The sequence below is a fragment of the Cupressus sempervirens genome, chromosome 4 (genome assembly GCF_028749045.1).
Source record: "Cupressus sempervirens isolate cs-2001-9-10 chromosome 4, ASM2874904v1, whole genome shotgun sequence".
Lineage (NCBI taxonomy): Eukaryota > Viridiplantae > Streptophyta > Pinopsida > Cupressales > Cupressaceae > Cupressus > Cupressus sempervirens.
The window spans coordinates 227,296,463-227,322,723 of record NC_143121.1 but is presented as its reverse complement, the minus strand read 5'-3'; positions in this window follow the sequence as shown (position 1 = coordinate 227,322,723).

The following is a 26,261-nucleotide window of genomic DNA, read 5'->3' as shown; positions in this document are numbered from 1 at the left end:
CAAGTAATATATCTGGTATGTGCTGAGTCACTCATGAGCTGATAAGACTATACATGTTGAGTGATTTAGGAGCCAAGTAAATAGTGTATGTTGAGCCATTTAGAAGTCAAGTTATAACATTGAGAATATAGTGATGGTCAAGCATCAGAGCTTTTAGATGCTGAGTGAAAATTATTATATGTAGTTGTTTGTAATGACACAAAATTTGATGTAAACCATTTTTGGGCTAACACAACGATTGTTTTATGATTCTAGAAGATATGTATGGATGTATATTATGCATCCCTATGCAATACATGCAACCAATCAAATTTAGGGATGTTCTAAGTGACAATATCATGGATCAACCATAATTGTTGATTCTTACCTAACCCTAGCCCACATATGTTACTTGAGAAGGAAAACCCTAAAGAGTTTATATCGATAGTGAATGCATGAAAGGAGATGAATGCTAAGTGTAGACAGAGAATTCATGGTGGCTATGGAGGTTTTGATAATGATTTGAATTACAAAATTAGTTAGAGAGAATAGGGGAAAGTAGAGAGAGGACAAAGGAGACATATATGATCAAAAGGATCAAGGATTCATTAGGAAAGAGAAGGTATGGCATCTAGCAGAAGAGTGTTAAATAAAGGATCATGGTGCTACATCATTTTAACAGTTGATATAGAGTAGTCCTAAAAAACTTATGTAAATATCTTAATCGGGTGCTTGCTTTATTGTACGTTAAAGTCATCTAACAAGTCACACTTTTAGTAGGGTGTTAAAATCCTTTAGTAGGGTGAGACCTAAGAATCTTTGTAAGCCTTTAACATGGTAGAGCCCTCATAGGGCTGATCATAGTTTATGATCAAACTTATTGTAACCATAATTGGCTACACTTTATAGTTGTAGTAGTGAAGATTTGTGGGTGTCATCCCCACTCCAGTTTTAGCTTCTCATTGGATGGTTTTTGGGTAACAAATTGATTGTGTTATGTGTTATTTATTTCATGCTATGGATGAACATGTGTAGTTAGCTATTTTATTTTACATGCTAAATTATGAGATGGATGTGTGGTGGATGTTTTATTATTAAAGTTTTGAACTGTTGATTCACCCCCACCCCTACTTCCCCTCTTAGAGTTTAATTTCCCATCATTATTTCAAACAAAAATAAAATAGGTCGAAGTAAATTTTTAGAATTATGAATTCTTGAAGATCTTTATAGTTATTAAAAATGGCTTTGCAATAGAGTTTGCATATATGTACTAATATAGTTTGTTGAATCCCATCAATAATAAAATTATTATCTATCCTAGTACAAAGTAATGCTTCTTTCCAATTAATATAATGATTAAATATGGTTTCCCATTAATGAGAAATAAAGTTGCATAGTTGTCTTACCTTGTTGAGGGCCTATGTGGAGATATTGTTTTAGTATAGGGACTTGTGTCTTGGGGTATTGAGTCTTTCAACAAACATTTTTGGGCTATTGAGGATGCACCCATGTTTGAGTTCTTTGTTTGTTGTTTCTAAGACATTTATTGGGGTATTTGAATATCTTCATTTAATGGGGCTCTAGCCTGTGAATGGTGGAGTTCTCCTTTTCTTTTGTTTATCTTATGATGTGAATATTTTACACTAACCTTGTCCCCTTATATTTTTTCCCTAGCACCGTCTAGGATTTTGTAAGTACATGTCATTTTTCTAGAAAGGTAATTTTCTCTTGTGGGATTCTATATGGTGAATATCCATGAGGGGAGCAGTCTCCCCTCTTTTTAGTTCATGCAGCAAATGTTGGGCCTTCTCATAGGCCAACATTGGGGAAAATAATAAGAATGAATTAACAATTTATGATGAAGTTTAGCTTCATCTATATGTGTCAATCCAGGGTTGTAATCTTGTGAAAGGTGTTTGGGAAATATGCCATCAAGGGATGTTTGTTGTGAGATGAGGGATTATGAATGCAACTACAACAGGAGAAATTGAACCTATGGAAAACCAAATAAATCCCAGTGGTAGGAACTGTCACTTCCTGGAGATGGGAAATCTTCTTGAAAAAAACAATAATAATGACTATAACAATTCAAAAAAATAATGAAAATTAATCTAGAAGAAACAAAAAAATACCATGCATATAAATAATCTAATACAATAATTTACTAATGAAAATCTGATGTACCTTTAATGTTTGGCTCTTGATGAAAATGTGATAGCAACTTCAGAATATGATAGGAGCTATTAATAATCTACATAATAATAATGATAATTTCCTATACAAATCAATTTTTTTTAATTTGAATTGATTCAGTTAAATGAATGAGAACTTGATAGATTGTCTTACCTAATTATGATATTAATTAGATTGTAAATGTACTAATATGAACTAACTATTGGTTTAAAATGAAACCTTATTGTATGGAAAATTAAACACACCAAACTTAAATTACAAAAATCACGAACATTCTAAGTAGTGGGATCTTCCTCCAAAAATGCACAAGATGAATTCTTGGCCCCAAAACTTTTGATAGAAAGTATGCACATAGTTTTCATAGAAACTACTTTTGATGGTAGTTTTGATTGAAACTAACTAAACAAAAGAAATCATCCTATATAGTAGTGGCAATGAAGTAGAGGACCTGCCTAGACCAATAGTACCAGACTAATCCCTTCCTATGTGGTCATCTTAGTTGCCCCACCCAACTTTAGGGAGGTACCCAATGACTACAATAGAAAATATTATTTGTTGTGATTGGCCCCTAGGGTTGGGTGGGCATAGAAGGTTCTTGGGTTGCAAAAAAGACAATGATGAAATCTCCCACTTACTTGATTTTTGATGAGGATCAGACTGAGGACTAGTTAACTGATAATATACGAATTCTTGAGCTTAGCTATGAAAGCAGAGGTCCCCAAACTAAATAAGTTTCTATAGAAACTAAATAATTTCTATAGAAACTAAAAAATAGTTTCTATCAAAACTAACTAAACATGAAAAGATCAACCTAAAAAGTTTTGATAGAAACTAACTATTTAAATAGTTTCTATTGAAACTATTTAAAAACTTTCAATCAAAAGTTAGTTTCCATCGAAACTAGTAAAGTAGATGGCTTTTACAAAGTCTATAATCTTTTTAGTTATTTTCATGGCTTCTAGGCTTTATTTCTAGGCTTAGATGGAGCACTAAAGACATGTCATTTTGCATGACACATGTACTCAGAATGAGCTTTCTAATTACTATGGATTTGATACATTTTGAATTTTTTAGGTATATGTTTTTTTACATTAATTGAATAGAGGTTTGTTATAAAAGATAAACCTCTATATTGGAAACTCATGGGAAAATAGTCAATAAGAGAATAAAAATCTTGAAAAAAAATAATGCTCTTCTTATTTGAGTCCTCTTTCAATAAAAAAAAGAAATTTCAAAATTGGGTAAAAATATAATAATATACATGTGTCAAAGTCCATGTATGTCCAAATTAGTGTTAGGTAAACTTTAAACTCCAATAAAATATGAAATACAAAGGATAAATAAATCAAACCACCTCCATGGTTTTAATATGTATATTAGCAAACCAAATTCATTAGATTCACATTGATATCTGTTGTAGAAAAATAGTTATGTTTCTCAAAAACTATGTCATTTTTTAGAAATTGAGTTTTTGATACCAATTTTTGTGGGAGAAAAAATAATTCAATAAAATCAATTAAAAAAAAATTAAAAAATATATTTTAAATCTACATAGAAAATCCTAAAAGACTCTAATTTACTTCATTTTCAAATTCCTAACTGTTAAACAAAAATTTGCATATGAAAGTGAAAGTTTTCTTGAAAATTCACAGTTCAATGTTAGTTTAGGCAAAAAAGTGTAACCTATTGTTGTGGGTCCACCACCCCAGCTTGCCAAATGACGAAGTCAAAATGTTTCACTAAACAATCTTGGTCATGCAAAGTTTAATATTATTGATCAAAGGCTTTCCCCATACAAATTCTCTGCCTAAGCTGATATATATTACTCGAGGTGATGAAAATATCTATCTAACATGGAATAAAATGACATAGTCTATTTTGGACCTGCGGCCAAATAGTTCACATGAACCTTGAAATAGATCATGGTTACAAAAAAAGATAAATACATGAGTTAAATTGATCATTGGTTATTCCATAATTATGATATTTAAAAATGTATCTCAACTATGAGATATTTCCTTCCAATTTCTTAATTTAGGAATAATGGAATGGACCAGCAACATACAACATTTCTACTTACAACTAAAAAATTAAATAATGGAATGGTCGATATAAGCCCTTCATTGCTATCCATATAGAAGAAAGAAAATTGTTTCGAGATTTAGGAATAGGAAGGGTGACAGTTTCTTCCTCTACATGATAGACACATTTCTCATAAAAGAATGAGATAAGGTGGCACTAAAGTAGAAAATCATATGGTTTTCCTTCCATATTAATCACAATTGATCCTCTGGCATGTGTTAATTAATAATAATTCCACATGAGTAGATTCATTTATGTAAAAGTATGGATTCATGTCTAGCCACAACTTAGAGATCATAAATCATTCATTCATAGGATCTTTTATATTCCTTGTTTTTTTATCAACATACTTCTACCCTGATTTGGCTAAATCACTAAAGATATTCATAGTGTAGTGACATGAAGGAGAGTGGTAACATTAATAGTCCAGTCTATGCTACAATAATAATCTAGTAAATATTGGAGGCATATGTGAATAATATCCATAGAAAGAAGCCAACAATTTACATCTCAAACACGGTCCAAGAAGTTCTCATCTAGGAGGTGATAGGATGATCAGTACCCACAAATCAACATGCTGCAATTATAACAATTAGCAAAAGAAATCAATAATGTATTTTCTATATTTTAATGTCAAAACATCATTAAATACTACTTATATATATTAAGTCACATGCAACATAAAAATTAAAATAGGATAAAATAGAATGGAAAAGGAATAGGTATGTGAGAATGAAACTAAATGAAATGGATTAACATATGGCATTAAATACATTGTAAATGGCTCTCATCACCTATCTTTCTTGGCCTTCTCAAGTTCCCATGTTTGTTGTGTGCTTGCATTTTTAGAGAAATGGTTTTTTAAAGAGATTGTTCTACTTGTTTTTTCTCCTTTGCTTGTTGGTGGAGGTTGTGAGAAGGTGGATGCTACTATTTTTTTAAACCTTGGAAGGAGTTTTTTCAAAATTTCTCAGAGTTAGCCACATGTCTTTTCATTTTAGTTTTATCTTCCTTGTTAAGATGGTAGGTTTTATTTATTATGCTACAATTTTTGGTCGTCCTGATGCTCATAGTTTAAAAGGGCCCAATTTGTCTCTAGTTTTTGGTTAATGATGACTTTGGACTAGGTTCTTTCTACCACTTGTTCTTCTAGACCCATGTGGTTCAAGGTTGCAACCCCTCTAGTCTAGCTTTTATTGAGGTGAAGTCTACCCCTACTATGGAGAGTTTTGAGAGGATTGCTATTTTTTGGGATAGTTGCATTTGGCCTTTGATGTTGTTCTCTTTACAAATCTATGTTAAGGTAGTACCTCTTCTTATTGAGGTGGGGGATTTTTGGTGGGAGGAGGTCATTGATGGTTGGGTTTGTTAATCTCATTACATTAGAATTTTTTAGGTTAATTGACGATGCACCTAGACTTTTGTGGGGGAGGATCTCTTCCCTATTGCTATTATTGAGATGAGATTCTAACCTATTAAGGAGGAGGGAAGCTATGTTGGTATGGTAGAGGAACTCCTTGTGAGAGTTAATGATTATTGCAAATTAGTGAGTTTTGATGATGCGTTTCCTTTGAATAAACCAATGACTCCTTGGATTTTTCACTACTATTTAAGTTGGTTTTGATTTGAGGACCTTCTTATCCCTTTATTTACTATACTTTTGAGGCTCTTGGTTGGGTCCCTTCTTGTCTTCTAGTGTTCAATGGTTGTTACAACTAGGCATTTTAAATTGCTGATTGAGAAGGTTATGGTAATCTTGGTAAATCTCATGCTCCTGTTGTTTCTCCTTGTTGAGAAGGGTAGTTTTTGTATAGTAGAATTTATGCTTATTCTTGATGTTAAGAAAATTTTTCTCCCTTTCTTTATTCTTAATGGTACCATTGTAAGGCTTTAGCCATTCCCTTGGATCTTTGTTATTGTTTCTTGATGGTTTTTGGCTCTTTTAAAAATTCTATTTTCTTGTGCAACCTTTTTTCTAGATTTTTGCTCCACTCTTTATCTATTCCTAGGACCATGTCCCATTCAATATACTCCTTATTAATCAGAAACAAAGTTTCATGGTTTCTTAACAAATTGATAACTCCATGAAATTGCCTCATGTCTTTTTGTCTTTTTAGGAAAAAAACCAATTAATGGGATAAACTATACACCGCAACCTACATCAACTATACAAATTGCAATATAATATCTTCTAAGCCATATATTGAGCTTCAACATTGTTGCTTGTTTCCCATATTTAGTGGAATATTTTTCATCAAATTTATAATTGCATTTTGTGTTTATACATTATTTTTGTGGAAGAGTAGAAAATAGATATACATGTGTGTGTGTGTGTGTGTGTGTGTGTGTGATGTGCACATGCATGCATGCATAAGAATATACATATACATGTACATTTGCATATATATAAAGAAAAAGAAAGCATGAAAGGATTTGAGAAGGAAACCAACACCAAACTTTGAATTTTTTTTGACATTAGGTGTACCAAGATTCAAAGATAATTCAAGTGGTGCCAATGATTCCACAATTATATGAAATGATTTGTATTTATTGTTCATAGTTAATTATGATTTAACAAGATGCCATGATACATAAGTCAACATGTTAAAATACCATGGATCTTTGACCTTATTGATGGATTTTTTAACATAGAAAGTGTGTCTCTCAAAAAGTGTACAACACAGGGTTTCCTTTTATACAATGTATGTCTCTTCCAATCCTTCCAAATGGATTGGAGGGAAGGTGCAAATTTTATAGAGAAGAAATTAGCATTATAAATTTTATCTTACAAACCAAAAGCCTTCCATTTTTCTTTTATTGAGGCAAAAATAATTTTGTTTCAAATGGTCATTTTTGAAAATTTTCTCACTTTGATACTAATAATTCATTGAATTGCTAAGAAACTATCTTGAGTTTTTGGATAAATTAAATTAGAACTATTAGCTAACATATATGGGGGTGGGGTGAATTAGTTATTACCAATTATCCTACATGCCTTTCAAACAATTTAATACCAATTCAATCTTCATATAGTTTTACATAAATAATTCGGTTACCACTTACAACATCTCAAATAATACTTATAAATTTTTTGCATCACACTATTCATTCATTTTTCCTTACTATACCAAGTATCAAAATAATAACTTAGCGTTTACTGAGTTATACAATTAAACACAAACACATAAGATGAAAATAATCTTGTATCATAGTAAAAATGACACATATGACACATATATGTTAACATAGAAACCCTATAAAAGGAAAATACACCTTGGAATGAACAACCCAAATAATTTCACTCTTTTGAAGTGAGATTTTCTAGGATTCCACCTTGTTAAAGGTTACATGCACATTTTTAGTGTGACCTAGTTAGAGGGATTTAACAAAAAATCATCTACACCTTATCACTCCTTGACATTAAGAAAGAGTCGCCTTCTCTAAAGGACTTACAAACATCACTAATTGATGCTACCATATAGGATTTCATAGAGTAGTTAGGTCAACTTGGTTAAGAGATTATCTTCTACAATGGTAAGAAAGTAATAATCAAGTAATCTATTAGGTTTAGCATTACCTTTCTTGTTCAGATGTCTACTTTTCTCTATCTTTTCCTTCTAATCTCTTTTTGGATGATTTACATGCTCACTCTATCATTTAGAACTTCCCCTTGCTTGATCTTATTCAGTTTTTTTCTACTTGGCTTACCTTCTATCTTCTTACTTCTTCTCCTCGATAAAAAATGCCAACATCATGCATCAATTAGTACAACTAGCAACCAAAAATAGTCTTGATCAACTCCTTAAATATGTAACGTCTTCCTTCCAATTTTTTTCTATTTTTTTCCATTTAATCATGATTTAGGATCTTAGATTCATTTTATTTAGTCACTTGAAAAATAGACATAAATTATTGAACTCTATGCTCATATTCATATTGTTAAATTTCCTTCACTTGATTTACATTGCATTTTTCCCATTGTAGATCTTATAACTAACTTTGAGCTTATCATTAGAACTTATGAAACATTCATCATATGTCGGCCTAAGGTCTCATCTTTACTTTTTTTCTTCACTCAGTGAACTTTACAACATTACTCAGGAAGTACATCACTTAGTTAGTGCTCACTAGTACATTTGACCTCTATTTTTACTGACATTTTTGACCAAACGCCATCTTGGCTTGTGAATTTCAATTTTTTAAATTTTTGATCTTGAAAAAGTCAACATTTTGACAAAAATTAAAATTTAGTGTCAAAATTTGAACATTGTTGAAGTTAAGTGTCAAAATTTTGAACTTAAGCCATTTTAGCTTTGTCTATGATCCCGAGTTGGTCGAATGTTCCAAAATAATGTTTCTTGTCAAAATTTTGACCAACGTGGGATATAACCCAAAAAAAGGAAATGAAACTCATTTGGTTTTAACACTTGGGCGAATTATGTGCGGGCGGGACTAGGGTCTGTCTGTGTGCACCATGGAAAGGTGGAATACTGGAAATATAGAAAAGGGGGAAAGTTTGTGTCAGTTACACACAACCCATGGATTCTTGTTACACTGAGAGGTGTTCTATAAAATGGTAGCACAAATGCTCAGCACGGGAATATGCCAAGATTTCTTGTCAATAAAAAAGAAAAGGCAGGAGTTACAAACTTCTAAATTAAATATTAAATTATTAAATCATAAAATAAAAATACTTTCAAAATAATAGCTGGTCGAAATAATAGGATGCCAAATGGAGGCCAAAATAATAGGCTTGAAAAAATAGGGCTCAAAAAAGTAAGACCCGAAAAAATAGGGCCCAAAAAATAGGGCCAAAAAAAATAGGGGCAAAACAATTTCAATATGATTTATTTTTTTGTTAAATATAATATTGCATGTAGATTCATGCTAATTTTTGTGGGGAGTGGGGGAATTTGAAATAAATTCATGGAATGTGAAGAGATGTCTGTTGGGGGAGATGAGGAGTCTCTCACAAGCTATAAAACAAAGGCTCCTCATTTTATTTTCATTTTATGTTTTTGCAAGAAGGAAGAGGTGGAGATTATTGGAGGATTAGATTGGAGTTTTTGAACAGGAATAAATTGAAGTTTTGGAGTAATTTTTTTGCTGGTGAGATTTCTATTTTTTTATTTAGATTTAGATGTAGACGTAGATTCAAATTCAAAATTAGTTATAATATTCTACTTTGATTTAGATTTCAATTTCAATTAGTTCCATTTAGATTTCTAAAATTATATTCAAAATTGTTTGCACTTACATTTAATAATTTAGTCTTGCATGTTTGATTTAGATTTAGATTTGCATTCAAAATCTTTTGAGTTATATATTTTATAATACTTTTCATTTGCATATTCTAAAAGTGCATGTTTCAAATTAGTTTTAGATTTGCATGTTTCATATTAGTTTTAGGTTTGCATATTTCAAAATAGTTTTAGTTTGCATGTTTTAGATTTGAGTGTTTCATAATAGTTTTACATTTGCATGTTTCAAAGTATTTATATTTTCATGTTTCAAAGTATAATTTTATCATTTATGTGGATGACAATGTCACCATATCAATACAATTTATATTTTATTAAAGTTAATGATTTATTTAAAGTACATGAATCATATATTTAGTATATATTTTATCATTATTAGATTGTAAAATATAGAAAAATTCTCTAAATAATAGTTGGCCAAAATCATATGAAGCCAAATGGATGCTAAAATAATAGGGCTTGACAAAAGGGGCCAAAAATAGGACCCGAAAAAATAAGGCCAAAAAAAAAGGGCTGAAATAATTTCATTAAATTTTTAAATATAAAATATTTTCTTTTTGTTAAATTTATTTTTCCATGCACATTCATGCTTTTTTTTGTGGGGAGTGGGGGAATTTGAAACAAATTCATGGAATGTCAAAAGACATCTATTGGGGGATATGAGAAGTCTCTCATAGGTTATAAAACAAATGCTCCACATTTCATTTTCATTTTGTGTTTTTACAGGGAGGAAGAGGTGGAGATTATTGGAGTGAATTAGAGTTTTTGAAGAGGAGTAGATTAAAGTTTTGGAGTAATTTTTTGCATGTGAGATTTCTATTTTTAATTTAGTTTTGCATTTAGATTTAGATTTAGTTATGTATTTAGATTTAAATGTATATTTAATTTCAAAATTAGTTATAGTTTAGCCTTGCATGGTTGATTTAGATTTAGAATTCAAATTGAATCAAAATCTATTTGATTTAGATATTTGATAATACATTTCATTTGCACATTTTTAATGTGCATGTTTCAATTTAGAATAATATTTGCATGTTTCATATTAGTTTTAGATTTTCATATTTCAAAATGCTTTTGATTTTTATGTTTTAGATTTGTATGTTTCATAATAGTTTTATATTTGCATGTTTCAAAATATTTATATTTTTCATGTTTCATAATTAAATTTTATCATTAATGTGGATGGCAAGGTCACCTTATCAATAAAATTTGTATTTTATTAAATTTAATGATTAATTTAAAATAAAAAAATCATATACTTAGTTTATATTTTATCATTATTTAATTAGACTAATTATGTGTTTTATTTAAATATTTTTCATAGTATATATAATTTTTTATTAATATTTATGTTTGTAATGTTTGAAAAGTGGAAGACAATGCTACCATATTTCAAGCATTACAATCTAACTATTTCATTTCAAATAGTTTTGATTTTTATTTATGTTATTTTAAAATTTATTCATTTGAAAGAATTTGTGTTAATTATGAATACTTTTTTATTCTGATAATTTATATATGTTGATGTTTGTTTATAAGTTTGTAGGTTACTATTTGAGTTATGGATGCCTCGAACAAAGAATCAAACATTATTTGATACTAGCTTGACTACTTCAATAACTTCAAATGATTTCTTTGAGACCAAGTTTGACAAATGCCTACAAATAATTAAAGAGATGTGCACAACTATAATTAAAGTTGTGGAGAACACAATATTTCCAATTGACTATGTTGAGGAAATAGAAGTAATGCATATGAAAGATGAATAAAAATGCATATGTGACACATCTACAAAAGTGGATGGGTTTCCCTCAATGATGAAAGAAGTCTTTCATGATCATTGTTCAAACAAAGGTCACAAAAGAATCCTAATCATTGAAGAATGTGACATATATTTATGCCATTACAAAGATTTTTATGTTTTGTATATGGTTCATTCTTGTCTCCAATTCTAGAATTCTACTTCTAATTAGTTGTATTGGCAGTTTTGTTTCCCCATTGTTCTATGTAACTTTCATGAAGAAGAGAACAAGAAAAAATAAATTTATTATTGTACAAAATATTTTTTTAATGGATGTGGCTACTAAATATGTTAATTAAGAAAGAAAATCATAAGTCTAAATAGATATCCTTAATGATAAGTATATTTATTGATTACAATTCTTAATCATTGCAATAAAAATTGCATTAGCATTATTAAAAATTCAACAATATATAATGTTCTCACATTATCATGGAGAAATAATTTCCATAAATTTGATTCTTATATATTATTTCACACTTTTTACATCATCTAAATAGTTGTGTTGGGACTTATAATTTCCCTTTCATGAATTTAAAGGTTTGCACTATTTGAGTCATTTGTGTAACAGATATCCCAAATTTGGACATAGTTGTACTCCAAATACTCCAACACTATACCTAAATCTCATACTTCCCTTAACCATGTCCCTTATTTTAGTGTAACATTTAACCACTTACTAACCTTAACCATAACATTGAGTGTCATATAAATGAAATTGTAAACCTTGGATCCTAACTCTAACTCTTACTCTATATATGATTGTACTAAGCATTTAGTAAATTATATACCTTAACCTAACCCTGTATGTACTAGAAACTAGAAATAATATTATATTTTTTATTAGTGGAATTTAAAAAATAATTTAAAAAATAAAAAATAAAAATAAAAATAAAAATAAAATAATATATATATATAAGAGAGAGAGAGAGAGAGAGAGAGAGAGAGAGAGAGAGAGAGAGAGAGAGATTAGGAGGTGTATCTAGAGAGTAGGGAGAGAGAGAGGGAGAGAGAGAGATTAGGAGGTGTATCTAGAGAGTAGGGAGAGACAGAGAGTGAGAGTGAGATTAGAAGGTGTATTTGGAGAGCATAGAGGGAGAGAGAGATTAGGAGGTATATCTAGAGAGCAAGATGAGAGAGATAAGGGGGTGTATCTAGAGATTATAGAGAGGGATTAGGGGGTGTATCTAGAGACTAGAGACAAAGAGAGATTAGAGGGTGTATTTAGATAGGGGGAGATATTACTAGGTGTAGTTAGAGAGTAGGGAGAGAGAGGGAGAGAGAGAGAGAGAGAGAGAGAGAGAGAGAGAGAGAGGGATTACATTATTAAAAAGATTAATAATTTGTATCACAATAGCACTAATCATGGGCACTATAATAGAACTAACCCACATAAAAATTTAACCTGACAATTACCCTAACACTAAGATAAACTATAATAATAGCACTAACATCAACTATAATATGATTAATAACCTAGAAATAACCTTAACCACAATAATAACACAGATCCTAACTCTAACTCTAATTCTAACTCTAACTCTAACTCTAACTCTAACCCTAACCCTAACCCTAACCCTAACCCTAACCCTAACCCTAACCTTAACCCTAACCCTAACATTGACTCTAACTCTAACTCTAATTCTACCCTTGACCCTCACCTTAACTCTTTATAACCCTAACTCTATACCTAATTCTAACCCTAACCCTAAGCCTTACTATAACCCTAATCCTAACTGTTATTCTAACTCTAACACTAATTCTAACCCTAAACCTAACCCTAATTTCAACCTGTATTCAAACTCTAACCCTAAGTCTAACTCCAACTCTATCTCTAACCCTAACCCTACCCCTAATTCTAACCCTAAAACTAACTCTAACTCTAATCCTAACTATAACTATAACTCTAACTCTAATTGTAACCCTAAACCTAACACTAAACATAACCCCAACCCTAATCCTAACCCTAACCCTACCCCTCATCCTAACCCTAACATTATATATAATGCTAATCCTAACCCTAACACTATATGTAACTCTAACTCTAATCTTAACACTAATTCTAATCCTAACCCTAGCCCTAATTCTAACCCTAACTCTAACCCTAACTCCAACTCTATCTCCAATTTTAATTGTAGCTCTAACTTGATCCCTAACTCTAACTCTAACTCTAATTCTAACCCTAACCCTAAACCTAACTCTAGCCTTAATTCTAGCCCTAATTCTAACACTAACACTAATGCTAACACTAACATTAATTATAACCCTAACCCTAATGCCAACCCTAACTCTAATTGTAACCCTTGTGCTAACCCTAACCCTAATTATGACCCTAACTCTATCTCTAACCCTTCTTCTAACTCTAATTCTAACTCTAAGTCTAGCTCAAACCCTAACTCTAAATCTAACGCTAACCCTAACCCTAATTCTAACCCTAGCTTTATTTGTAACTTTAGTTCTAGCCCTAACACTAATTCTTACCCTTACCCTAACCCTAACTCTAACTCAATCTCTAACTCTAATTATATTTGTAACCTTAATTCTAACCCTAACCCTAATCCTAACTCTAACTCTAACTGTAGCTCTAATTCTACCCCCAACCCTAACCTATATATCCCTAACTCTATCCCTAATGCTAACCCTAGTCCCAATTCTATCCCTAACCCTAACCTAATTCTAACCCTAATTATTACTCTAATCCTAACTCCAACTCTAACAATAACTCTAATTCTCACCCTAACCCTAACCCTAACCCTAACCCTAACACTAAGTCTAACCCTAACTCTAACTCTAGCTCTAATGCTCATTATAATCCTAACCCTAAATCTATCTCTATCTCTTACCCTAACTCTAACTCTAACTTTATCTCTAATTCTAACCTTATCCCTATTTCTAACCCTAACTATACCTCTAACTCTAACTCTAATTGTATCCCTAATCCTAGCATTAACCCTAACCCTGAATCTAACTCTAAACCTACCCCTAATCCTAACCTTAACAATATATATAACTCTAACTCCAACCCTAACCCTAATTAAATCCTAATCCCAACCCTAACTATAACCCTAACCCTAAATCTAACTAGGTAACTCTAACCCTAACCCTAGCTCCAACTCGATCTCTAACTTTAACTCTAACTTGAATTGGAACTCTAACTCTAATTCTAACCCTAACCCTAATCTTGTCCCCAATTCTAACCCTAAATCTAACTCTAACTTTAACTCTTAAACTAACACGAACATTATCACTACCTCTAATTTTAACTCTAACTCTAATTGTAACCCTAACCCTAATGCTAACCATAACCCTAACACTAACCCTAACCCTAACTCTAACCCTAATTCTAACCCTAACCTTATTTCTAACTCTAAATATAACCCTAACCCTAACTCTAACTCTAATTCTAATCCTAAGTGTTTTTATAACCCTAACCCTAACTATATTTATAACCCTAATTCTAACCCTTGCCCTACTTCTTACCCTTACCCTAATTGTAACTCTAACTCTAATCCTAACTATATCTGTAACCCTAATTCTAACCCTAACCCTAATCCTAATTCTAACTCTAATTCTAAACCTAACCCTAACTCTAACCCTAACCCTAAGTCTAGCCCTCACCCTGACTCTAGCTCTAATTGTAACCTTAACCCTAACAATAACCCTAAATCTAATCCTAACTCTAATTCAAACCCTATCCCTCATTCTAATTTTAATCCTAACTCTAACTCTAACCCTAACCCTAACCTTTACACTATCCCTAACCCTAATTCTAACCTTAACCCTGACCTTAACTCTAACTCTAACCCTAACCCTAACCCTAACCCTAACACTAACCTTAACCATAAACATAACTCTACCCCTAACTCTAACCCTAAATCTAACTCTACCATATTTGGACTCTAACCATAACCCTAACTCTAATTTTAATCCTATCTCAAACCTTAACCCTAACCATAACTCTAACCTTAACCTTGACTCAAACCCTAACCCTATCCCCACTACAACCCTAACCATAACCATAACGATAACTCTAACCCTAACCTTAACCATGAGCATTACTCTAACCCTAACCTTGACCATAAAAATAACTCTACTCCTAACTCTAACCCTAATTCTAACTCTACCATAATTGGACTCTAACCCTAACCCTACCCCTAACCTTAATTTTAATCCTGACTCAAACCCTAACCCTAACTCTGACCTTAGCTTTGACTCAAACCCTAACCCCAACCCTAACCCTAGCCTTACTATAACCCTAACTCTAATCATAATTCTAACCCTAACGTTAACCATGACCATAACTCTAACCCTAACCTTAACCATAAACATAACTCCAATCCGAACCTTAACCATAACTCTAACAATAACCATAATGATAACTCTATCTCTAACCTTAACCATAGCTCAAACCCTAACCCTAACTTCAACCCTAACCCTAATGCTAACCTTAACCCTAATTCTATCCCTAAGGTTAACATTAAATGTAATGGTAACTTTGTCCCTAACCATATATCTACCTATGACTATAACATTTTACATTACAATATCCCAATAATATAACTTTTTTTAAACCTAACTTAAACTCCTTATATTAAATTTTAAAAAATATTTGACTCAAACCCTAACCCTAACCTAACCCTATCCCCACTATAACCCTAACCATAACCATAATGATAACTCTAACCCTAACCTTAACCATGAGCATTACTCTAACCCTAACCTTAACCATAAACATAACTCTACCCCTAACTCTAACCCTAATTCTAACTCTACCATAATTGGACTCTAACCTTATCCCTAACCCTAACTATAAGCATAACTCTAACCCTAGCCTTAACCATGAGCATAACTCTAACTCTAGATTTGACTCTACCATAATTGGACTCTAACCCTAACCCTAACCTTAATTTTGATCCTAACTCAAACTCTACCCCTAACTCTAACCTTAACCTTGATTCAAACCTTAACCCTAACCCTAACCTTAGCCTTACTGTAACCCTAACCCTAATCATATCCATAACCATAACTCTAACCCTAACCTTAACCATGACCATAACTCTAACCCTAACCTTAACCATAAACATAACTCTAATCTGAACCTTAACCATAACTCTAACAATAACCATAACCATAACTCTATCCCTGACCTTAACCATAGTTCAAACCCTAACCCTAACTCCAACCCTAAACCTAATGCTAACCCTAACCCTAATTCTATCCCTAAGGTTAACATTAACTGTAATGCTAACTTTCTCCCTAACCATATATCTACGTATGACTATAACATTTTACATTACAATATCCCAAAATTTTTATTTAAAAAAAAAATCTAAATTAAACTCCTTATATTAAATTTAAAAAAATATTTGACTCAAACCCTAACACTAACCCTAACCCTATTCCCATCCCCACTATAACCCTAACCATAAACATAATGATAACTCTAACCCTAACCTTAACCATGAGCATTACTCTAACCCTAACCTTAACCATAAACATAACTCTATCCCTAACTCTAACCTGAATTCTAACTCTGCCATAATTGAACTCGAACCCTAACCCTAACCCTAACTCTAACTATAGGCATAACTCTAACCCTAACCTTAACCATTAGCATAACTCTAACCCTAGATCTGACTCTACCATAATTAGACTCTAACTCTAACCCTAACCTTAATTTTAATGTTGACTCAAACCGTAACCCTAACTCTAACCTTAACTTTGACTCAAACCTTAACCCTAATCCTAACCTTAGCCTTACTATAACCCTAACACTAGCCCTAATCATAACCATAACTCTAACCTAACCTTAACCATGACCATAACTCTAACCCTAATCTTAACCATAAACATAACTCTAATCTGAACCTTAACCATAACCATAACTCTATCCTAACCTTAACCATAGCTCAAACCTTAACCCTAACTCCAACCCTAACCCTAATGCTAACACTAACCCTAATTCTATCCCTAAGGTTAACATTAACTATAATGGTAACTTTGTCCCTAACCATATATCTACATATGACTATAATATTTTACATTACAATATCCCAAAAATAAAAAATATATATTTTTATCTAAATTAAACTCCTTATATTAAATTCAAAAAAATATTTTGAAGCATAATTTTATAGTAACTCCATACAACTCTAATTAAAAATTAATTAACAATTTTATAGTATTAATGCGATCAGATTTTCACAATCCATCATAGTTATGTAAATCAGTTTTTGGATTAGATTGTGTGGAGATTTTTACCATCAAAGTTTCGAATCACACTACATGATCCATCATCAAGATGAGAGAGCAAGAGATGTCAAATTTTATAGTAACCTTATCAAAATAAAAAATAAAAAGTAAATATTTTTCCTATTGCGTAGCGACTGCCACTAGCTTATATATACCTCTATATATATTACGCCGAGAGTAATCGTTCTCGAGGCATCTATTTTTATTTTCATAAATACCATTTTTGATTAAAATAACTTTGGGATTAAATAAAAATAGGCGCCTCGAAAACGTTTACTCTCGGCATAATATATATAGAGGTATATATAAGCTAGTTAAATATAACCCCTAATCTTGAAATTGGGGGTGGTGGCTGAAGGAGAAGAAAGAAGATAGAGAGCAACAGTGGAGAATTGACAACAGCAAAAACATTGCCAAGTTCTTCATTGGATACACTTACACGCTTTTTTTCCATTGTTTATTTGATTTGGTTCATAACTTAGTTGCAATTCTATGAAAATTGCCATTTTTCATTACAATTCTAACGGATAAGCAATACTTTCGAGAAACCTTTTCGATGGGGATGCTATAGCACAGATGGTGTCCCCGTCTGATGGGCCCATGGAAAATCATAGCACTCCCATCAGAATTTTGACAGAATTTCTCTACTTTGTAATGGTCTTGTCTGACGGAGGATGTCATCAGTGCCACAATATACCCTATTGAAATGACATCATTTCTGATGGCTTCTAAGTATTGGCGACGGTGGATGCTAGTGGAGGTGCTGGTGTTTCCGACGGCAGCTGCCGTCAGAATTGTGATGGCATGGCCGTGATTTGCGAACGCATGTGCATCGTTAATGTCTTCCAGTCTTCCAATGACTTGTGATGGGTGATATCATCACAATTATGGTGAAAACCCCATCCATCTCAATTTTTGATAAAATAACTTCGACACTTGGTAATGTACACAATTCTGACAGCTGGTTGTCTCAATTCTGATAGTTAGCCATCAAAAATTGGTCACCAATGTGCTAGTGTGTAATCCCAAGATGTTTGATGTGAAAAATAGTTCACCAAAACCCATTTTAGTATTGTAGGTTATAATGGCGTTACATAATCTAGTGAATACATAGATTGTCATGTAAAAAGAATAATTATACACACTTATTATAATTTCAAAACATTGTATATAATATGACGATGGCAAGTAATGGAATGGGGGAAGAGAAGAAAACGAATGGCATGTGGATGCTGCACTTCCAAATGCTTGTCTAGTCATTTACGAAAATAAAATGAAGTATTCTCATTTTTGATAGACATGGAAGGAGATTTCTCATTTTCACTCGTGGGCAACTTAATGTTTGTTTCTCTTGAAGAGTCTTTGGTTGCTTTGTTTCTTATTTTTAAATTTGAAAGTTTAGAACTAGAAGTAAAATAGCAAGACAAATTTAGTTGGTGTTAGGGATTGCATAACATCTATTATAGTAGCTTAAAGGTGCTCAAGTTTTTAGATTAGTTCTTTCTTGTTTAGATTTTCTTTGTCCCTTAATTTTGTTTGTTATAAATGACTGGTATAGCAAGAAATGAAGTTTTTCTTTCTCTTCTAAGTTTGGCATTTCTTCTCAAATTCTTAACTTTTGGCATGTTCATAAATTGACATATGCAATGCTTCAATATGGTTATTTTATTAGCTCCTTACAAAATGTAATTAAATATTCCATAGAAGCAAAATGGTTTAAGATGTGTCCAATAGAAGATATTGATAATAATTAATGTAAATCCAATAAAATGATTTAAGATGTGTCCAATAGAAAATATTGATAATAATTAATGTAAATCCAATAAAATGATCGAACAAAGGGTTAAGGTGAATTTTTCTGTCTAAATTTATTAATTCCTAATTGAAGAGGAATTTTTAGAACAGAATATGTAGTAGTTATACTCAAACCAATATCATTTGAAAAACACATACATACTTGTTTTTAGTTATATGAACGACACATACTTTGTTGTACAAGTTTTTGGATCAAATGGGAGTGAGAAAGAGTGTGCCTCTGTTCTTTAGAATTAAACATCATGATGTTTTAAACAAGAAATCCCTCCAAAATTTTGCAATCAAAAGGGGTGCGAACATAGGAAGATTCCCACAAAATCCTCCCCTGCTATTCACAGTTCTTTTATTGAACCGAATTCAGATGAAGAAATTGTTGTTACAAATTGTTTTAAACTAACGAATGCAGACACACCTTATTCAAAGATTGATAGGGTTTCAGGAAAGAACAATTATGTTCCAAAACGAAATCTTTACATACATAATTCTATACCATTGTCTCTTCAAAATGATTAACTTAATCATGCCTGAAAATGACAAAGTGATATGAGTTCAACTCAAATGAGATCGTGTGCTGCTTGCTACTCATGAATTCTTACAATAATGCAAATAAAATGCAATGCAAGAATAATGAACTTGAGAAGCTTCATAACAATGCAGGAAAACGAAAGGTCTTGACCTTTCATGTCTTGATGAAAAACATGGAGTGTTTGGTATTTAGGTACATAAGCTATAAACCATCAGTGAAGTGTTTCCCTATATTTCCTATTCCTGCATTAGCGAAGAATGAAAAATGGAAGATACCCAAACACAATGATCTTGCAATTTGTTGAATCCTGATAAAAGTTTAGATGCCAATTTTATTTGCAGCACCTTATTATTTGTCAATAGGACTCAAGTTGACTCTGAAAATTTAGTTAACTATATTTATGTACTTCTATCTGCTTGAACAAGGGGAATTTATTAGCATGGACTGGTATTATTATTTTAGATCCTCTACTAAATAAATTTGAATTCCTCGTGTCATTTGGGCAACTTCATGTGCTTTCAAATAAAAAAATCTCTTTATTTTCACAAGGCAAAATATTATTGAATTAATGTATTTATATTTATTTTGTAATTTTTTTTTCCCCTTAGTGTCTAATGTTTAAAAATGGCCTTTTTATACAAAGACTGCAAGTGACGAATGTTGCATATTTAAGCCCCATGAAGGCCCCTCCACCAAAACTCACTGAAAAGGTAAAGCTAGCTTTCCCTTCTCTATATATTTTTTTTTTTTAGGCTAACCTAGCAAACATGTATTATTATTGCTTGTAAAATATAAAATATATAATATGAGAGAAATTTTAGTATTTCATGATACATCAGATTATAGCTAACTTCCTACATATCTTAAACAATATTGCAATGATTTTTAGGTAAGTTTTCCTATTCAATTCAATTTGTTGATAATTATTATTCTATGTTTTACATAGAAAGAATTTATAATTATTATGAATAGAAAATTTAAAAATGACCATCTAAATGTTATTTAATACCAAATTAAAAATATTCCAAAAAAAATTGCACTACAACTAATTCAAAAAATATACAAATGTACTATTAAAACAAATATTCTAATCCTCAAAATTGCCATCATAGGAATACCAATAGATGACTGTTAATATTAATAGTATTTTTGATTGATAAAGTTCATAAGGGCATGAATAAATAGGACTAGATAGTCAAGAATCACATGTGAATTCAAAGTAGCTATAAGAAATTCTATTCGAGATGTGTAACCCCAACAGATAGGGTGATAAACTAGATTATATGTCTTAATATTCTTGCAATAGAAATCTTTGATAAGATAAATTGAGTACGTTAATGTTAATCATTTGTATTTCTCTAAATACATTACGTAGTCAAAGTTCATACTGGTGATGAGGAGCTATAATGTATGATTGACTAGTTTGTGTAGAAATAGCCACTTTTCTCATCACCATATTTACACCTTGCAAGGGGTTAGGGAAGTTCATGTAGAAAGTTGTGCAAGGGGAATTAGTAGATCTATCATTAGGTGGTAAAACTATTCTGGTGATAAATTCCTTTTAGACTTTACTTTGATATATTCAAGAAAAACATAATGATATCTAATGCTAGTACACTTGTAGTAAGATTCTATGGTTTCTTGCATTCCAATAAGGTAATTCATTGTCTTCTCTTTTTAAAATATATTTGGAAAACTCTATGTACTTTTCATTTTATTATTTTATAATACATTGAAAAGATAATTTTATTATTATCATAGTACATTCTACCTCTATCTCTTCCACAAAACTTTGACAAAATAAGTGTCAAACAAGTTATATATGAACTTGGGAAATGCATGAGGTTATAAGTCTTATTTCTTATTTTTTTGTATAGATATGCTTTTTACGTCTTTCTTTTCTTTTTCTATAATTTATTGTAGAGTCTTATTAATATGTTTTTGCGTGATGAGTATCTTTTATGTGGTTATCATATAAATAGATTAATAAAAAAGATATAAAACATTGGAAGAGAAAAATTCCTCATCTTTTGTGTAAAATGCAGAAGTGTCTACCTTCGACTTTTTCAATGCACAAGAACACTACCCCATACATCTAGTTGAGGAGATTGAATTGTGTGGACCTATACCAACTAGTTCATTGTGGATGGTTGAGAGGCACTTGAAATTTTTGAAGAGCTTGGTTTGTCAAAGGGAACATCCTAAGGGTTCCATGGTGGAGGGCTATATGGTATACTAAACCATGGTGTACAATAGTGAATATCTTCCCAAGTTTGAAACAAAGATCCATGTAGATTGTATTTGGGATCCCAACTCCATTAATATATTCAAAAGGATTACTTGATGGGAAAAAGGTAGATTGAAAAATGTGATAGGTAATAATAACATGTTATTGTAGTTAATTAATTCTTATCCATCATCAATATACATTGTTTCTAACTAGTCTATTTATTTTATATAGTTACTCATGAGTGGGATGTACTTTATTTTTATATTGCAAACATTCTTGATTTCATGATAGTATGGGTTGAATGATCTCAATAAAATAGTCTCTCATTAACACGGGAAGATGTTGCTTCATTGGTTAAAAAATCTCATCTTAATGGAGATTCTAATGTTATGACAATGTTAATTGATTCAAAAAATGGTTTAAGAGGTAGAAATGTATGCATAAGTTAATTTATCATGACCCATATGTTTGATATCAACTAACAGATGGATGCATAATTTTGACATGTTTAAAAAATAATTGGTTAAGTAACACAAAGAATATATGAACTACAATGGCCATAAATTATGCATAAAAATTCTAGATGACACGAATAGAACTTGTGATTCTAGGATAACTATAGTCTTTGAGGTCGCCAATGCTTTGTCTACAAAAATCACACATAATCAACAATCTAAAAATAAATACTATGGTGTTTTGGATAATATAATTAAGTGTGACTTTAATTCCTTCAAAATAATTTTATTCATTATCAAATGGTTCAGGATATGATTGAATCAAAATGATCCTAATAGAATTGTTATTGAACATGATAATGAGTTTACAATGATTAATACAAGGTCATTTGAGCTAGTTGGAAATGAGCCCTATGTTCTTCCAAGACAATATGAGAAAGTATTTTACTTTGGTGTTCCGCATAAATCAGGTTGGTCATTTATTGTAAGACACACTCAAAGAGGAAGACTAGTAAAGTATAATGTGGTTGAAGAAGAAGATACTAAAGAAGTGGAAGATGATGTAGATGAATATCATGAACAACAATTAGTGGAAGAAGAAGAAGAAGAAGATGATGATGATCACAAATGATAATTAGTGGATGATAACAAAGAAGAAGAAGATTATAATGATAGTGATGATGTTTGTGATGATGGTGATGGCATTGATGATGATGGTGGCCTTTATGATGGTAATGCTACTGCTGATAATGATGATGATAGTGGTGGTGATGGTGATGACAATGATGGTGATAATGATGATGGTCATAGTGATGATTATGATGATGATGAAGATAATGATGATTCTCATGATGATGAGAAGGATGAAGAAAACAATCAATGAAATGTAAGAGGTATGATCAATAAAATCTAAGAGGTATTGATATGTTTATTGAAAGTTTTTTTTATTTGTTATATTTTTTCATGATTAATATATTTTGTGTTCAATTCTAATGTCATTATATAATTATTTCATTGTGCTCAATCCTAATGATAACAACATTGGTGATTTATGATACACATGATTCAAATATGTGCTACAATGCTCTATTCTTGGTGTTGATTACTTATAATATATTTTGTGTCCATGATTGTCTGCACTCTTTGTGGAAATAGGCTAAGGACCATAGATATTTGCATCCCTTTTGTTGATGATCTTGCATAGCTAGCAGTACCCATAAAGTAGAGGTAACAAATTAAAAATTATACAATGATTATGATGTATGCATATTGTTCATGTTATGTTCTATGTAATCTATAACATAAGTATCATGTAATTTTTAACTAACTAAAGATAAATGATTTACATATGTAGGAAATGATACACTTTTCATGAGGATTGTACACAATGACATAGATCAAGAGTTATAAATTTATTATATTCTTGCTTTCTCTTTACCTTAAACATCAAATTTGGGTCAACTTTACCAATATTAGCCTCATTAATAGTAAAATATTTTTCTCCTTCAACTGTATCTCTCATTTGATGGGCTAAAGGTACCACCAAATAGGTATTTTTGAGATTTTTCTTCCTTGAGTGAGGGAAATACGAGAATAGAAGAGGATAGTGAGACATGTAGTAGGCCTACAAAAGAGAGACAAACTAGAGGTCAAAAGATTAGAAAAATATTCAATAAATTTATGTAATTTTTCCTTTTTCAAGGGGGGTCATGTTCTTATGATGATGAGACAAAAGACAACATCAAGGTTTCCTTAAGGTACATACATCTTCAGAAAGAAGGGGTACCCAAGGAATTACCTCCAATTAACATTGATTTTTGTATTACCAAGAGGATATATCACATAGATCCCCCATCATTACATGGTTTGGGCCTATTTTCCATGGATAGCATAAAGGTCAGTTATAAAAAAGTTGTTTAATTGATGGAGTATGTAGGACCTTACTACAATTACAATAATTGGATGTAGATAGTTAAATATAAAAAAAAGTATGCGTAGGAATGCACTGCCAGGAAACTATCTACAATGGAAAGAAAATGATCTAAGTAAAAGACTTGCTATGTACATTGATGGAATGAAAAAAGCAAGGGGGAACATTGGAAGTTTTATAAATAGTATGCATCCTGAGTCAACTAATAAGTGACCCAATTACATTTTTGAGGTGCATGAGGGAAATCATGTTTTTGTATGCATGATAAAGTTAGCAAGTGTAGGGAAAGAGCTACTAATAGATTACAATTTGAATCACATCGATACAAAGCTATTTACTATCATGAGACTTGTAAGTACTATATATGGAATATTTTAACTGATTACCTCCAATTAATAACTCCAATATACGATATACAAATTTTATTAATAACTTCTTTTCCAAGCCAACTATTTCTTTCACTATGCTAATGTTTTTATATTTTCTCTTTTTCAGAGAGCAACATAGATCCATCATATAATAGAGGTAGGGATGTTCCTCCGACCCCTTCTTTAGAGAAGGTAAACATTTCGTATAAAAATTGGTGTAATTGTAATTTTAAAAAATGTCATATTATTATGTTATTTTCCTTAGGGTTTTAGACTTATTTTGATATTTTAACTGATGTTTTTGTCATAATTTAATGCTTAGGGTAAGGGAAAAGCACCAATTACACAAGAGAAATTAGTTTCTCATATGGAGGTCACAATATTATGTGATGATGACATTTCATATACTACAAACCCTATAAGCATCTGTGCAAAGAGCCTAAAAATAATCAATCTACAAATTCTTGTACTTGTCATTGATCCTAATCTAATCAAGGAGACAGAGGTAAAGAGAAATGAATTGTGTTGAAGAGCACATTGTCTAGAAGCGAGAAGAAATAAATCTTTAGCTATTATAATATTTCAATAAAGGTTTATTATATTATACTAATTTATGGATCATGAACTAAAATATGTATGTGTTCTTACATGATTTTTTGAGGCCTTATCCAGTAATTGGACATGATGAGGGTACTAGTGGTGCAATTCCTATAGGTATGTGATTTTCATTTTCAACCATCACAAGGGACATGAACATATACCACGCTAATCTATTGTAGTACATTAATAGTAAAAATTGCACCATTATTTTCTTTGTAACTATTGTTGACAGTTTTATAAGAAAGTTGAAGTATATTACTATTGTCATGTTTTTGCAATCTATATCTTAAGAAGATAATACATTGTATATATGATTATTTATTAGGTCCTAATGACATGCATATGCCTACTTTGATGAGGCAAATCACCACTCTGAGACTGGCGAGTGCAGGATCAACATTAAGGGGCATGCATACATCCATGCCTTCTGCAACTAGACCTGGTAAATCCTTGTTTTGCTATGTTTTTTTGTGTTAAATGTGATTTGGTTTGTACTTTATTTAGTTCATTTAATCATAGTCATTGATTAACTTTTTCTAGCGATAGTACCCACCTTCTTATGATAGAATAGATACTAGTATTGGTGATAATTTACTATTCTTTCCTGGATCAGACCTTCTACTAGATTGTTGGAACAATCATTTTTGTTTGAAAAGAAAGATATAATTCCCTTAAAAGTACCTAAGATTCTAGGTATTTTAAAATTGTTACTATTTAGAGTGTATAATTTTAGTTTACTTATTCACAACTCATTTTTGACTAATGATCC